The 17,603-nt window shown below is 33.4% G+C and overlaps 1 protein-coding gene across 2 annotated transcripts in view; it reads right to left on the minus strand.

Moving 5' to 3' along the window:
- Positions 1 to 17,603, minus strand: part of LOC106618487 (uncharacterized) — an 86,403-nt gene that overhangs the window by 44,293 nt on the left and 24,507 nt on the right. For both annotated transcript variants that reach the window (XR_001330755.3, XM_014236270.3), the window contains exon 2: positions 8,997 to 9,109. The gene's annotated coding sequence lies outside the window, so the exon portion shown is untranslated. The remainder of the gene's footprint in view (positions 1 to 8,996; positions 9,110 to 17,603) is intronic.

Raw genomic sequence — 17,603 nt, forward strand, 5'->3', positions numbered from 1 at the left:
ATTCTAATTTTCCCCTTTTTTTTGTGATCAGCGAACAGGTAATTTAGATTCAAATCTATTTCGTAGTAATTAACCATTCATCTCTAGTATAAATCGCAAAGTTGTGAAACGCACACAATCATTCATACAAATTTTCGGCATTATGTAACCTTTAGACGCCTGAGAGCACTAAGATGTATGCATCAATTTGCTGGCGCCGAAGAAGTTTACGTAACGCGAAGTGTTTAAGGCTGACTTGCAGACCTCGCGACGTGGGTGTCGCTGTAAGACTCAAGCAAGACATGTGCGCCATTGTAAATTGTCTGAAAAAGTTTTTTAATTTAAATTCCCTACGTGCTTTGGATGCAATTACGCTCTTAAACGCAGACGAGCCTTGGCTTTATAGGTGTAGTAGGACAAATGTGCAGGCACATTTACACATGTTTTCGTAGTTATTTTAAGTCACATTTCGCGTACAGGCTTATAAAATCGCTTTAGATACACATTGCCTTTGCACAATTAGTATTTAAGTTGAATAGTTTGTGCGAAGTGGGAATAATATTTTTAAAGCAACAACTTTAGACATATATGTATGTATGTAGTTGTCCATCACTCAGCCTGTCTGTCAGTCAGTTAGTCAGTTGGTGCGCTCATTTGCGCATCCATCCGTCTAGGCAGTGATTATAATGATAATGATGGACCGCTCAGTTATGGTGATGATGTCATGCGTGAAATGCGCAAATCGATACTGGGACGGAATATACTCGGCAAAAACAATAGTTCTTAACGCAGTTCGTATTTAATGGCTAAATTTCTTAATATAATGCTATAAACAGTCACCGACGCAAAACCGTAGACCGAATCAGCTGATACGACCTATCTTATGAGAGCGCAATGTAAATGAACACTCACCACCGCTTCTACCGTCCGCTTTTACAGACCGTACGGTAGGATATCCGCGAAAGTTTGATTTTTCCCGTAGAAACGAGTAAGCTAATTGCACTCTTGAAACGCATAGTTGTCACTCGCGATATTTTGTAGTAATTCATAAATAAATAAGAATAGATTTGAAATATTCTTAAACTAAATCAAAATCATAGTCGAATACAATGATTTATAAATATCTCAGTAGACTATTTTTAAAAATTGATTTGGTTTTGAGCTCTTACATTATGAAAAATTATAACTAAAATACTAAATGTGTGCAAAATCATGTATACAAATTGAGCATTGGCAACATTAGTGAAATGGAAACAAAAGAGAACATCCAATTGCTGCGTTATCACTATGGGCATAACTTTTGCCAAATTTTGTTTAAAACGGTCGGTAAGTATGGACGGGCGGAACGTCGGTGCTATCCAAAATTCATGCATTGATGTTTATTCTCATAAAGAGACGAGCACTTAATTTCCCGAGCTGTGTGAGTATTGCATTACTTCATTACAGCGCTTTGATGTGCCAAGTTTTACAGGTATCACATAAAAATTATTGTAAATGAGTTTATTTTTGGTTGATGCGCCCACCGATTGTCAAGTGAACCGATGCGTTTGCCAAACGATGCATGGTGTCCATAAAACGGTTTATGTGTATATTTATAGCATCTTTAAAGCACAATGTGGTCAGCAGGAATTCATTAAAATCTAGAGCAACTAAGTTTGAATGAATTTATAAAAATCAATATTTTTTGAACTCTAATTATTATGAATATTGAAGTTCTAGTCAAGTTTGTTTACAATAATTGGTTAAAAACTGCTAAAAGCTAAAGTGACGTTATCAAAGCGGCTAATATTAACAATTTTACGAAGAGCCTTGTAGTTAGTTGTAAGGGATTGAGCGAACTTTTAATTGTTTCAATTATAATAATATTATATAATATATGTATATAAGGATTTATAATGGCTGGAGTGTGACCTCTTTCACTCATATCTCTAGTTAAAGTGTAAATATGTAATGGTAGCCAAAACAAGGATGTCAATTACTGGGTTTTGTGAATGCATGTAATTGATTAACGAAAAGTGTATTAGGGAGATGAAACAGGAAAAACATTAACTTCGGTTGCACCGAAGCTTTAATACCCTTCACAAATACAAAAGTACCTTCCAAAAACTTAGTTTTGATCGTTTAGCTTGTATGACAGCGGCGGCGGTATATGCTATAGTGAGATTGCACTGCTGCCTTGCACATTAACCCATGCCAAAAAAACAATATCTCCTCAAACTAAAAACATTTCCAAATAAGCATTTTTAATCAGCAGCTTCGTAGTGACAAAAGTACAGGTGCAAAATTTCAGATCGATACCTCACAAAAAACTAGGGACTAGTTCGCATATATACAGACAGACAGGCTTGGCTAAATCGACTCAGCTCGTCATTTTAATCATTTATACATATATCATTCCGACGTTTCCTTCTAGGGGTTACAAACTTCGTGGCAAACTAAATATACCCTGTTCAGGGTATAAATATAGCCTTGAAATTATTCTTCAAATAAACAAATTTTGACTTTTTAGAACAGAACTTTTACATATTGATTCTTCTTTTAATAAATATCCCATTTATTAGCTATTAGTGACATGATTTTCCTACAGGCACTCTTACTTGTAATATCTTACTTTCAGTAAAAGCTGACAAGACCGAGAGTCGAAAAGACAACAAACAAATTTGACCACAAAAAAGTGAAAAGTCCAAAAAAAATACAATTCACATTTAATATATTATATAAGCATTTGTTTACATACATACACTTTTTATACATATGTATATGTATATGTTGGTATGCTTACTTTTAGATAAATATTTTGGATTGCACGAGTGCATATGCCCTTACAGTCACTAGTGTGCACTTCGTGCGTAGGCCTCAACGCCTGTACACAATATATGTACATATCCATACATACATATGGTATAATTGAATATATAGAAAATGTGTATGTAAAACTCTTTTCATATATTTGAGTAGTAAGGCCAACGCGTCGCAGATGTTGGCGAAATGCGATAAATGTTCAAAGAAAATTTTACTTTTGTCAGATATGCAATCTGGGTGTGTTCGGGTGCGTGTAACATATGCCTGGGTGCTCTTGCAATGTCAGGGTACAAGAGCATAGTCAAGGAAAGAACCTACATACATAGTACATACACGTATGTACTCGTATAGTAACGAGAAAGAAATTGGAAAATATCTGTTTATAAACGTGCATACGAGAGCAAACTTATAAAGATGCTGATGTACTTTTTGACATTTACAGTTGAAAGAAGTGCGAAAGTGAAATTAAAATATGTTAAACTCATTACTTAACGCCAAAAAGAGACTATGGGAAGCCTTGTTATTGTTTATGTATGTATGTATATTAAAGCGCGTTTTAGCGTTCACTTAGCTGATTTCATAATTGAATGGGGGAATTTAACTCATCACCATCTCATTTATCTTTTATCGAATTGAGCAAAATGCAGAAGATAATTTTATTTTGAAAGGAGTGGCGGTTATTTCGGATAAAAAAAAAACAAAAAAGTACGTGTGGCACTCGGGGAATGCGGTGGTAAAGCTATTGCATAACATTTTTTTTTTATCAACTTATGAAATTATAATTGTTTATTTATTTTTTATGCAGTATTTTTTATACTCTAGCAACCAGTTGCTACAGAGTATAATAGTTTTGTTCACCTAACGGTTGTTTGTATTACCTAAAACTAATTGAGTTAGATATAGAGTTATATATATATAAATGATCAGGATGTAGAGACGAGTTGAAATCCGGGTGACTGTCCGTCTGTCCGTCCGTCCGTCTGTCCGTCCGTGCCAGCTGTAACTTGAGTAAAAATTGAGATATGTTTATGAAACTTGGTAGACATGTTTCTTGGTACCGTGAGACGGTTGGTATTGCAGATGGGCGTAATCGGACCACTGCCACGCCCACAAAACGCCATTAATCAAAAACAAATAAATAGCCATAACTAAGCTTCGCAATAAGATACAAGACTGTTATTTGGTACACAGGATCACATTAGGGAGGGGCATTTGCAGTTAAAATTAAAAAAAGGGCGTGGTCCCGCCTCTAATAGGTTTAATGTGCATATCTACTAAACCGCTAATGCTATAATAATAATTATATAATAATTAGCACTTCTATTGACGGTGTGAAAATAGTTGAAATCGGGTGGCAACTAAGCCCACTCCCCATATAACGGTACTGTTAAAAACTACTAAAAGCGCGATTAATCAAGCACGAAACACGCCAGAGACATTAAATTTTATCTCTGGGATGGTATGAGATGACTTTATAGGAACCGCGTTCAAAATTAGACAGTGGGCGTGGCACAGCCCACTTTTAGGTAAAAACCCATATCTTGAGATCTGCTTAACTAATTTCAACAGAATTCGTAACATAACGTTATTTTCATATTTCTATGTTATAGTGCGAAAATGGGCGAAATCGGACTACAACCACGCTTACTTCCCATGTAACACCATTTTCAATTCCATCTGAATCTTTCACTTTTCACTATGCATATTAAGCAACAATGATTATATCGGGGTAAAACTTTCCGTTAATAATACGCTTAAAGTATGCCACCTTGTGACCAAAAATTGTCTAAATCGAACCAAAACTGTTCAAGCCCCTAAGTACTAAATATGTGACCCCAGTGCCTATAGTTGACCTTCTACCGAAAATATCAGCCAATCCACAAAGAAATCTCAAACGAGTATACTATTTGACTTTGCGAGAGTATAAAATGTTCGGTTACATCCAAACTTAGCCCTTCCTTACTTGTTTTTCTTTGATATTAATTCAAGTTACACTTTTTGAGCGTGGTGTTCGATAAGAAAACAAGTTTTTTGCTTTTTTTTATTGAATAAATGAGAAGTTAATATTGTTTAAATTATTTGTATTATCTTACAATGCATGTAGGTTATTCAGGAGCTTTTATCATTGAAACTATAGAACTATGAACCATATATATATATATGTTTACTGAAATAAGAAACGTAAGTTTGAGAATTGATTTCTCTAAATATCTATAAAATACCTTGTCAATGGTTGTCCCATATTTTGTTGTGGATTCTTGTTAATAACTTTTCATTTTCAATTTCAATTTTTCCAAAAGAAAAGTTGTCAACCGCTCTGATACATTATCAGCAAAGTTGATGTTGAAATCGCCAGCCAAGATAAGTGGAAATTTATTACCATTGATATTTCGGTTGAAATACCTAGTTTCAATTGTATTGTTCAAGTCAAACGAGATACTGTTCCAAAAGATGGACTAGTTATTTACCAAAATAATAATAATGTTACTAATATTATGACGCCGAATATTGAATAATTTATTTTTTATTAATTAAATACCTTTTTTTATTAATAAAAAACTGCTTTTCAATTGATTTGTTCCGCTTGAGATATGCGGAAATACGCCTACAAGTATGCTAACATTTTGCGGATACTTTGTGATCGTGCTAGGTCGCCGTGCTCAAAGCCCGCGATAGAAGCTATGCAATAACTTAAAAAAAATTGATAATCAAAAATCAAATCAGTAATCAATCAAAATTCAAAAATATATTTGTGAACCGCATACGTGAGCTTACAAGAATTTGAGAATGTAATGTAACATGAAAGGGATACAGAAAATTGTCCGACTTAAATTATCGGACTTGCGTGAACGCAAAGATGACTTTCAAAGAGAATTAGCCGATAATGATCGACAAAATGTTTCTCGTGTGAACACAGTCTAAGTTTTTGGAACATGCGTCGAGACTACAGAGTGTTCGACATTCATATAATGGACTATGGAGCGCCTCCGAACGGATTTAAGCGCCTTAGAAAAATGTGTTAACACCTTTACAAAATAAATTTTCACATGAAAACTCGAGCAGTAAACCTAGCTTTCTTTTATAAACCTTCCCATAAGGCAAATTTATCTTAGCGCATTTTTATTGTCAACTAAAATTTTCACAGTTTTATGAAGTAAACACGCTAATATTACTTTTATGAACAAACTGCAATTTGTTTGCATGACAAAAACAACTATGTGCAACTTTTGCGCTACGCGTCTGCCCCACAGTTATGCCACTGCGCAGTGCACGCATTTATGCCGCAAATGTATCTAACCTAATGAGTATCCATAACCAAATAAACATGTTTGTGCATGTGTTGGTATTTACATACTCACAAATATTTAGTTAGTAAAAGCTTGCAGCAAATTGAGCATACAATTTTTAACCGATTTTCACATGAAATTTAAATTTTCCAGTACAGCCCATTCTAATTGCTACTCAGTTTCCGGAGGACCTGCGTTTGTTTGCCTTGAGTATACAACTATTTGTGCATAGCTACTGTTTATACCTACAACCGGTATGTCCATATACATACATACCTGCATATCAGGTACATTAAAAGAAATTAGCAACAAACATTAACGACAACAACTGCTGCGATAAGTCGTGATTTCAAATCGCAAAGTGAGTGCGCTTAACTATTAGCGATCGAGTTGTGTGGCACAAATCCAGTCCGCTGTTGGAATTTTGTTTTTGTTTCTCCTTTAATTTAACTGACGGGTTTATTGCTATTTAATGGTGGTAATAACGCTCTCACTTAGCCAAACATGATAGCTTTGCTGGCCATTACCATATACACATAGCCACCTTAGTCACCAAACTTGGCTGGCGACAGATCCACTAAATACTCAAAAAAAATTGCAATAACGAAATATTTACTTCTAAACTTGATGTATGATCGTGCTTTTTAAGTAATAAAAATGTACAAAAAACAAGAAAAATCGTTTACTTTGGTCTATGAATATAATATGATTAATACCCCAATTACGGTTTTCAACTCCACAGTTGATTTGAAGTTAAAGCAATTCAACTTCAGATCAACCAAACTCTCTTTTGGCATTACTAAATTCAACTGTTTTCAGTTGAAGTTTCATTGGCCTTTCCAACGCAAAAAGTGAAAATTTGACAGATAACACAGATCAACAAAAAAAAAAGGTATAATCAAATTACATTTGAGTGAGCTGTTTAATATAGTATAGTAAAAATATTATTATTGAAATTAATTTGGGCTTTTTTTGCTGTCAATATACTTGTAGCCCGATTACCGAGCCAGTTATGATTTAAATAACTATTTTGTGTGTGTGAAAATACTGCCAATTAATTATTTTTTTCCGTGTATAATAGTGCTGAAATTATCTGGCAGTATAGGACATTTCGTATTTGGTTGCAGTTCTATTTTAAAATCCGAGCAACAATTAACCTAATCCGATTTTAAATAGTATTTTGTTCATCTGTTAGTAATGCCTCACTTTTCGCGGTAATTTTAGTTAAATTACCATAGTCATATTGTTTATACTTCTATATTGTTTATGATACACAATGCACGTGTCAATAAAATGGTGTAATAAAAACAATAGCATATCAGCAATGTCATTGACATGAAAAAGAAATTGGTATTTCTTGTTATACAACTGAATGGTGCCTTTTTATTGATAGCTCAACAAAAAGTCTAAAGGCAGTTTTACTACACAATGGGATCAAATTTCCTTCCATTCCATTGGCACATTCCATAGGATAGTGGGAATGATGCTGTTCACTACTAGGCCGGTAAGTACTGATTAGGATGTGGGAAAATGCAGTATTAAATGGGAGGCGATTGCCGATCCCAAAACTATATTAATGCCGCCATTGCATATTAAATTGGGTCTTTTTAAATAATTTGTAAAAGCTCTTAGTCGTGAGTCCGAAGATTTCAAATATTTGAAGAATTTTTTTGCACAGCTTTCAGAGACTAAAATAAAAGCTGGAATCTTTGTAGGCCCTGAAATAAAAAAAAAAATAGATTGTGACTCTTTCCCGAAGTTACTCAACAGTTTCAAGACAGTAGTGGATGGTTCCCTTGAAAACCACAGGGCTGACAATTATGACGAGCTGATCACTGATATGATTTCGAATTTCTCCATCGTCCGTTGTAGAATGTCTCTAAAGATGCACATGTTACATTATCATTAAGATAATTTTAAAGACAAAATGTGAACTTATTTAGAAGAACCAGGGGAACGCTTCCATCAAGATATAATGGAATTTGAGAGACGTTACTAAACCTAGTATACTGAAAGTAAAACTGTTTATTTTTAAACATTTGGAGTATATGTTAAAATGTCTATTGTAAGAATGAATCTTAAACTTTAACTTCGGCTGCACCGAAGCTAGAATACCCCCCAAACACACAAATAAAGTAAAGACAGTTAAAAAAGTCTCCATACACGAACTTAATTTCGATCGTTCAGTGTGTATGGCAGCTATATGCTATAGTTGTCCGATATTGGCGATTCTTTTAAATGAGCAGCTTCTTGGGGAGAATTTTTAGATTGTTATTTCAAAACCTGAGGAACTAGCTCGCATATATACAGACAGACGGACAAGCAGACGGATATAGCTAAATCGGCTCAGCTGATCATTTATATTAATACTTTATAGGGTTTCTGACGTTTCCTTCTTCATGGCGAACTAAATATAGTTCAGGGCATAAATAACTTATCTTTACGCAGTTATAGCTTTTTATGTTTTTTCCGCATATTTTCCAGTCTCAACATAGTTCCAAGCTTCCCTCAAGATATTTCCGAGTCAGGCGGAGGACAAATGGCTACCCATTCCGATCATTTCGATCATCCGATATTTATCACGACTATTTTTAGTTCTTCTAAACAGGTGTTTGATGAACAAAACGTTTATACCCTTGCGCAACTGATGAAAGAGAATGAAAATATTGCAAATACGAATGAAAAGTAAGTGTGTGTTAGTATTCAGCGTAGGAATATACATAGTTCTTATATACATCAGCATAACATGAATTGTCTATCTATGATATCAGATGGTTTGAATTTTTTTTAGGATTCCTAAAATACATAAATTATGCTAAACATTTCTAACAAATTAATAATAAAACTTTGTATCTCAACAGTGAAAATTTCACCGAAATACGTATACTTATAATAAATAAAAAAAAACAACTAATTCTACACACATACCTTTTATTCATTTGGTAGCGTAATATTGCATTAACATTGAATAGAAAACAGTCGAAGAACCTGTTTTATCCCTCCAGAAAGATGATTTGCTTGATGAGATATGAGTCATACAACTGAAATGGAAAAGAGCACAAGATTTATATTAAAGCTTTTAAGCTAATATATATGAACATTTAAGCTGTGTATATGTGCAGTTTAAATACTTGGCTGCGGCTGCTACGATTAATCATTATTTATTAACTATTTAGTGGGGATCTTTGCTCGGAGGCATACAACTGAAATACGCTTAAAGGTACTAATATTGAATTCTTCATCAAATATAGATGTAGTCTCCGTTGATCATCATTCGCCTTGTCCTCGTTAATAAATAATTTATCAATTCAATTTAATAATGAAATTTCTAACAACGAAACTAATGAAAAGTATGTGGAAGTAAGTATACCATATATAAAGTGGTTAGCATAACGGCTCAAAACAGTGAGTGGTATAATCGTTTAGTATTCTGTGTCTTCTAAGTCGGCTTTTACACACAGATTCTTTTGACCCTCGTTTTCGGCAAATTCTCTTTTGGTGTCGCTCTGTACATTCACACGGTCAAAAAGAGTCCAGCAACTCGAGTCTAGTTTTTCTGCATTCCTTTTCACAAAATTTTCGTAAATATTTGTGCGGTTCGACTGCGCAACACTTAGTGCGTGTTGCATATTTAATTTGTATGTTGAGATGATGGTCACACATTATGCTTGCAATGAATTACCATGAATATGGTAGAACAAAATGCATAATACCTACCCGTTTAATAGTTTCAAAGAAATACTTAAGACGGAAATTCCCTAATCCACCAGAATGTATTGAATATCCGCTACTAATATTTTCAAGGCCAAATTTATAACATGAATTTCCTAATCTTTAAGTACTAAAAATTCATAATTTCTCTACTCCATAATCTATATCTTAATTTGCTCCTTATTTACAATTTTTCAAAATATTTCTATTATTCTATGCACACATATTTGCATATTACATACAAAAATAGATAACAGAATTCAAATTTGCGATCGAATTCATTTGAAACCGAGCGCTCTTGCAACCATTCAAAGAATTTGAAAGTGAAAAAGAATGCTGAAAAGGGTAGCAGCGAGCTGTTGCGAACAAGAACACAAAACGTGCCACCCGAATACGAGTGGCATGGTCCCTTCGTCTTTCCTCGTCGTCCCCTCGCCTACAATAAACCGGTTTGGGTTTCAAAAGATTCTGTGTGTAAAAGCCGTCTAACTAGCGTTACTTTTCAGCAAATCGAAGAAACTATTCCAGATGCTTAAACAAACGGGCAGCATTTGTGGTTCAACCCTGCGCTAAGATATGTTCTGACGCATGCGCAATGGTGTTATGATTCTTTCTTAATGGAGAAAAAAATTGTTTCGTGTTAAAAACGTTGCTGTGACCAGTCCTTTTATTTTTCTATAAATTACTATAATTAATTTAAAGTCTTAAGTTTTAAAAATACAGGAAAGAAAGTTTGTATTTTCATTTGTCATTTGAACCATTCACAGCAATAAAACTGATCTAAAATATGCAAAACAAAACTTGGTAGTATTGAAGGTAGTGGCTATACTGCTTTCATGAGATATCCACATAGTCTCTCTTGAACGAATTCAGCTGCGAAATGACGAATCGAAAACTTAATATTATCAATTTTATAGGATATTGTATAAAAATTATATTCGATGATATTATACTTGACTTCGATTTTGCTCATAATTTTTTTGGTATTCTTTATATACACTGATTATTGATTACAGCAATCCATACCACACTAGCAACAAATAATAAATCAGTTGAAAATAAACGGTTATTTGTAACTAATCGAGATAATTACACGATTATGTATGTATATCAAAGAGATGAGAACGACGAGGCAAACCAATTTCCGGATGTCTGTCTGTCCCTGCCCGTACTTCTTGATAAAACTTGATAAATTTATTCCTTGGCACTGTCAGGAGGAAAAACTTTTATTTATAATATAAAGCGCTTCAAATAATATATAAATTATGCTACAAGATCAGAGGATTACATTTGTGAGGTCATAACTAAATATGAACGTATTTATTTCAACCATTTCTTTACACAGTCTGAAAATGTATGAACAAGCATTAAATACAGAATTATAAATGGAAGAGTAGATTTGCATTTGCATAGATATTAAAATATTCCAATGGGAGTTACACCTTGAAAATCGGATTACAGTCACGACTATTCTCAAATAACTTCCTGAGATGATAAGAGAAGGCATTATAGTAGCCGTTGTCAAAATTAAACGTTGGGAGTGGATCCGCCCACTTTTATATGAAACACCATATCTTGGGACCTGCTCGACCGATTTCAACCAACTTCAGTAGGTAACATTAGTCTGATATTTCTAAGTTACAGTGCGAAAATGGGAAAACGAACGGAAACCACGGCTTCTTCCCATATAACACAGTTTTAAAGTACATTTGATGCTTTCACTTTCTGGTATACAAATCAAGAACAAATCAATATATCCGAATAAAACTTTGCTCGAATAGTGCCCTTGAAGTTTTCCACCTTATGACCTTTCACACTGTCGGTAGAGTTTCTTCAAGGATTTGTGCTCGGCAAATTTAGTTATTGTAGGTTTAATCGTTTAGGAGATATGTACATTAAAACTATTAAATTTTTTTAAATTTCTAGTCCACAAATGCCCATGCTACTGCAATCCCCTGTACTAAATTACAGTTTTATATCTTTATTTAGTGCTTAGTTATGACACTTTATAGGTTTTCGTTTAATGGCGTTTTGTGGACGGGGCAGTAGCCCGATTATGCGTATCTACGAACTCATCCTCACTTTTTTACCAAGGAATACGTGAACGCAGTTTCATTAAGATACCTTAATTTTTACTCAAGTTATCGCTTGCACAGACGGCGGATAGACAGTCATTAGGATTACAACTCGTCTCACCATCCTGATCGTTTATATATAATATATAAGTAGAACCCTATATGTATCTAACTGGATTATTTTTAGGTGACACAAACAACAGTTAGGTGAACAAAACTATTGTACTCTATACCAACATGTTGCAAGAGTATAAAAATACGGCAATGACAACAATTACTCCGGAGCATTTCGGAAAAAAATTGAACTGCGTTGCGGTTGCGTTGGATAAATTTCGCTCATGTAACGCTGGTTATTTCGAAATTTCACGTTTTGGGAACAATTTGAAAGGAAACACGTGATGTTTTGCTAAAAAATGTAGGTTACTGGAACAAAATTTAAAAAACCTACTCAAAACAAGCTCTTTGCAGAAGGTTTTGTCGCTTGTGTGTCACTTTTTAAACAGTAAGCTAGAGAAAAATTTAATTTTTTTTTTCTGCGGATGGAAAAGCAGTTGAATAATTTTAAATTCGGTTGCAATTTCTAATGAAGATATGGTCTCTTTACTTTAAAAAAATGATTAATCAATATTTTCGAAATTTTTTGTTAATAGTGCCTTATTTATTAATATAACTTACTTAAATACATATGTACTTGTACATCAATCAATATACAAATGTACATATATCAATCACATTCAATCAACTAATCATTTGAAGATTTATGAGATAGAAATAACCTTCTTTGGAACTAGAAAGACTAAGCTGTTTTTAAATGAGTTAGTACTTATGTACATTCTTACTGCATATTTCATAAATAAATAATATTTTCTTTAAACAAATTAACAGAAACACAAGACATTTTTATGAATTATTTTCTCAAATTTGCTCTTGTTTATTTTTAAATTCTTATTTTCATTTTCATTACAAAAATTAATAAACAAAATAGCAGATATAATTATAATATCAGTTTTGTTTTCAAAAATAAGGATACATCAAAGTAAACAGAGAAAAAATTATAAAAAAATATGTTATACTTCAATAAGAATTTTTTTAAGATAATTTCTTTTATAACTCCAATTTACTTCCACTGGTAGATTATACCGATTTCTGGGAATTGAGCGACATTATTGTTTCTGAGAACATGCCAATTACTTTTGAAACGCAGAGAGAGATTTTCATTGAATAAAAGGGACTTTATAGACTGTATGTTAAGATATCTGAACGTTTAATTACCTAATAACTGTTTGCATATTTTCATTATCACATTAAAAAAATTCAAGATAAATTCATAGTCTGAAACCATCAAAATTTGCGAAGATATTCAGGGCTGTGTTTCACTTAATTGAATAATCAATTTTTTTTTTGTTAACAACATAGCTGTTTTACATAATCCTTGTTTTTCACTAATTTTAAAGATAAGGAAACAATCACCTATTTTTGCATACGATTTTTTTTGGAATCAATCTACCGTGTAGAAATAGAATTGTAGGGGTATGTAGTTTGCATAACCTTCATAATTTATCGTTTTAGATTTATTTCTTCGCTCAATAAATATGCTGATGATCAACGCAGCTCATTAGCATTGAAAAGCGTTAATCCGTAACCATATTTATGCAACTGAGTAATTGCAAAGCACGACCACCCACGAGTCAATAGAAAGGGGTGCGCATGGATAATTAATGGAAATTAATGTGCAATCCATAAATAAAGATTTACATACAAAGAAAATTAATAGTAAAATGTAAACAGAAGGTGGCAACGAAATGGTGTCAAGCTACCTGAAGGCACGTATACAATACATACATATATGAAAAGTAGAATGATATAGCCAATAATATGTGGTAAATAATCTCCAGGTGATATAGTGTGGAAAAATTATACCCGCTCGTGCATGTCTCATAGGTTTGTGAAGCACGTACCCTGAAAAAATTGTGTGAGAAATATTTAAAATACACCCGGATTACTCTTTATAAGGTACAATTAGAAATGCATTAGCTTCTAATACAAATCTTTAGCATACAATTAGGTATTATTACTCTCAAATAAATACCTTTAGGATATAATTAGAGATTAATTATTTATACTGGAGTTAGTAGAAGAGGAAAAAAGTCTAACCGGTAAAAGGTTGAAAACAATTAATATCTCTTTGGGACCTTTTTGGCAGATAGGACATGCCCGTTTTACAAAATTCTTTTTGATATGAGATATTACAATCTGATTCAATTGTGGCCGCTAGGATTTCCTTTTAGGAACAAAAATATCTTTCAAATTTACTATAATGCATTTAGATCGGTAAAAAGATATGCATATACATATGTATATCTCTTTTACAAAAGTACTTATATTCATGCATAACAGATATATAAGAATAATTTAAATTATAAATGTCCATTTTGGGAGCACTAAGGCTAGCCGTATGAGTCAGCTGGTTTAGAATTTTTCCCATAATAAGTATATCTACATAACAATATAAAAACATCATTTTTGTAGTACATGTCATATTTATTGGAATAAACATCGTAAATGGCGCTATCCACTTTTTGCTTGGTCAAATCGCACACCCCCAGTAGTTATTGCATAAACTTATTAGCAAACAATATGTAAAAGAAATAACTGAGTAGGTATGCATGTGTGGGTGTAAGATTTCCCTTATGGTAAAATTCAAGTACTAGTACTTGTCGTGTGACACACATTGCCGTTCAAAAGATGACGTCATTCTGTTTGGAAACAGATGACACAAGGAAGCAGATGACGAAAGAAAAGCAATATAAAAGTATATGGCCAAGTACCCTTATTAGTGTCTATTATAGGTATATACATATGTATGTACTTATAGATATGACATGGCGGCCAGTAGGAAAAGTTTAATGCACATTTGTTTTGTTGTATATGCAATAACGTTAAGACTTTCGTTGCTGAAGCTAGAATACCCTTTACAAATTAAAAAGTTTTTATACAGGCAGCTATATGATATAATGAATTTGTTCGGAGATTAAACCGTTTCCTTGGGCGATAATCCATGCTAAACTTGTGAAGATATACTGTTAAATAAAATAGTTTCCATACAAGAACTTGATTTTTATCGTTTAGATTGTATGGCAGCTATATGCTATAGCAGTCTGATATCTGCGCTTCCGACAAATGTGCAACTTCTTGGGGAGAACAGTATGTGTGACAAATTTCAGATCGATATCGCAAAAACAGCGGGACTAGTTGAGCTCAGCTGATCATTTATATATATTTTTATAGGGTATCCGACGGTACCCTCTGTTTGTTACAAATTTCGTGGCAAACTTAACCCTGTTTCGGTTATACTAAATATTTCAAATAATAATTTACATAATTACAATTCACAAACTTAAAAAAACTTAAAAAAAAAAAACAAGAAAAAACGTTAATTGCTGTTGCACCGAACCTTCACAAATTTAAAAGTTCTTTATACGAGTTCGATTCCGACCATTCAGTTTGTATGGCAGCTATATGCTATATGGGTCCGATATCGGCGGCTTCTACAAATGAGCAGCAGAAGAGAACATTTGCAAAATTTCAGAGCTCAAAAACTAAAGGACTAATCCGCGTATATACAGAGAGACGGACAGGTATTGCTAAATTGACTTAAACCGTTACGCAGACCATTTAGATATTTAGTTTACAGGGTCTCCGATGTTTCCTTCTGGGTATTACATCGTGGAAAATTTAATACATATATGTACACTGTTCAGGGTATAAATATGAAGGACTATGGAGCACTTTGTAATTAATAACAGTAAAGACTTAAGTGACGTTGTAATTCTAAGCAGCATAATCATAAGGGCGTACAATTTAAGGCAACCAAATTCCAGCTGGGTTTGTACTTACACTAATAAACATACATACATATATATTTTTATAAAGGCATGTTCACTTCTGTTTGCGCCAATTCTTTGCATCATCATGCTTGCCATCCCTCAACCCTCCACTTCACTTACTTTTCGCTTTAAAGTGCCGTTCACTTTTTTCATTAAAGACATTTAATTACTAAGCCGCTACTTCGTTCACGAGTCAATGAACTACATATTTTTCTATGGTTATTTTCAAATTGTCTGTGGCCAACTTTGCGCTAAAACTGTTCAAATGCCGGCAATAAAGTTATGGGGCAAAGTGCACATGCGTAACTCTTTTATTTATATAAACAAAAGTACATGTACATATATTTTTACGAATATTTATGGTTTCGCGCTTATTAAGCAGATAAACTAAATTTCAGTTTTATCACTCGGGAAAAAATTTGGAAAGCATGAAATCAACACTTAACATCTTTCTTTGAAATACTATCGGCAAATTGTGACAAGCTAGATGTTAATTAAATTAGAAATGCAGACATACATATATACAGTCACTCACAGCTGGCAGCACGCACTGTTTCTATTAGTATTGAAGACACCGCTCGAGCAAAATATTTTTTGAGACTTCCCCTTGTAGGGTATTCAACAGGCCATGTTCTCTAACTCTACCTTAAAACTGTAGTTCAAAATTCAAATCTGAACTTCCAGACGGTCAATTATCTGCGGCTATGAAACCTGGAATATTGCTTTCAAGCCACTGCCGTTTCTCCTTGTGTGCTGGAGCAGAATCTTGTTGGAAGATCCAATGCTCTTCACCGAAGATTGCTTAACTGCTTTACCACGTCTTTTAAAACAATCTGCTGGTACAATTTTGTTACCGTTTTAACTACTTTTCCATAGAAGTGAAGAAGTGTAACGCCTTTACCGGACCCACGCACCAAACCAGTACAACAGCTGGATGGGGACCACGTTGTGTCCTTGGAATAAGATTTTTTGCGTCTTTGGAAGTTTTTGCGTTGGTTTTGACATTTTACTTATTAACAACTTCTTCTGTGTAAAAGAATGTAAGGCAAGACTAAGTAAATGTTCTCTTTGAATCAATTTTTCAACACATTTAAGAAAATCAGGCAACTTCTTCAAAAAATATTAGGCAAAAAAGAGAGATGAATGAAGTTAGCTGTAATAAATAAAAAACACTAGTAACTAGTAGTTTGAAATGTATACATTAATAGCCATATTTATTAGGTTTTGACAAAATTAGTTGCCTCTTTTATTTTGATTTGCAGTTAACAACGACTAAGCACAATGAGCGTAATAGTGGTTTAAGTGCGGTCACCTTCGGTCTGGCGCTCCTGCTTCTTTTCAACATACCAATCACCTACAATTAATAACTCAATTGCGTAACTATATTTAATAATTTTCAGAAGTTCAGGGCTAAAGAGAAGTTTAGAAGAATATCCACTGCTTAACTTCATAAGTATGAGAGTTCTGTGTCAAACACTAAATGAATTGTCAAACTTTCATAATAATTATAAACAAAACATTCATGACGTCACGAACTAACACCAACCATATGTATAATGTCAACTTGAAAAATGTAACGTGATGTTACTATCGTAATCTTTACTTCCTTAATTCTTTGTAGACTATCGATTCCATAAGGCAACTATAGTCTAGCTAATTAGCAATAAAAATAAAAACAGATTTTGAATTTTGAATATGGTGAATGGGGATACAAATTTGTTCACATATTATGCATACGATTACCATGCAAATTTTGATCACAACCTATATTTAATTTTTTTTATGGTGTCAATGGACGAACTAAAAGAAATTAATGAAAATTTTATAAATAAATATGTCAGTTTGCAGAAAACCCAGAAATG

This window comes from Bactrocera oleae, chromosome 6 (genome assembly GCF_042242935.1).
Source record: "Bactrocera oleae isolate idBacOlea1 chromosome 6, idBacOlea1, whole genome shotgun sequence".
Lineage (NCBI taxonomy): Eukaryota > Metazoa > Arthropoda > Insecta > Diptera > Tephritidae > Bactrocera > Bactrocera oleae.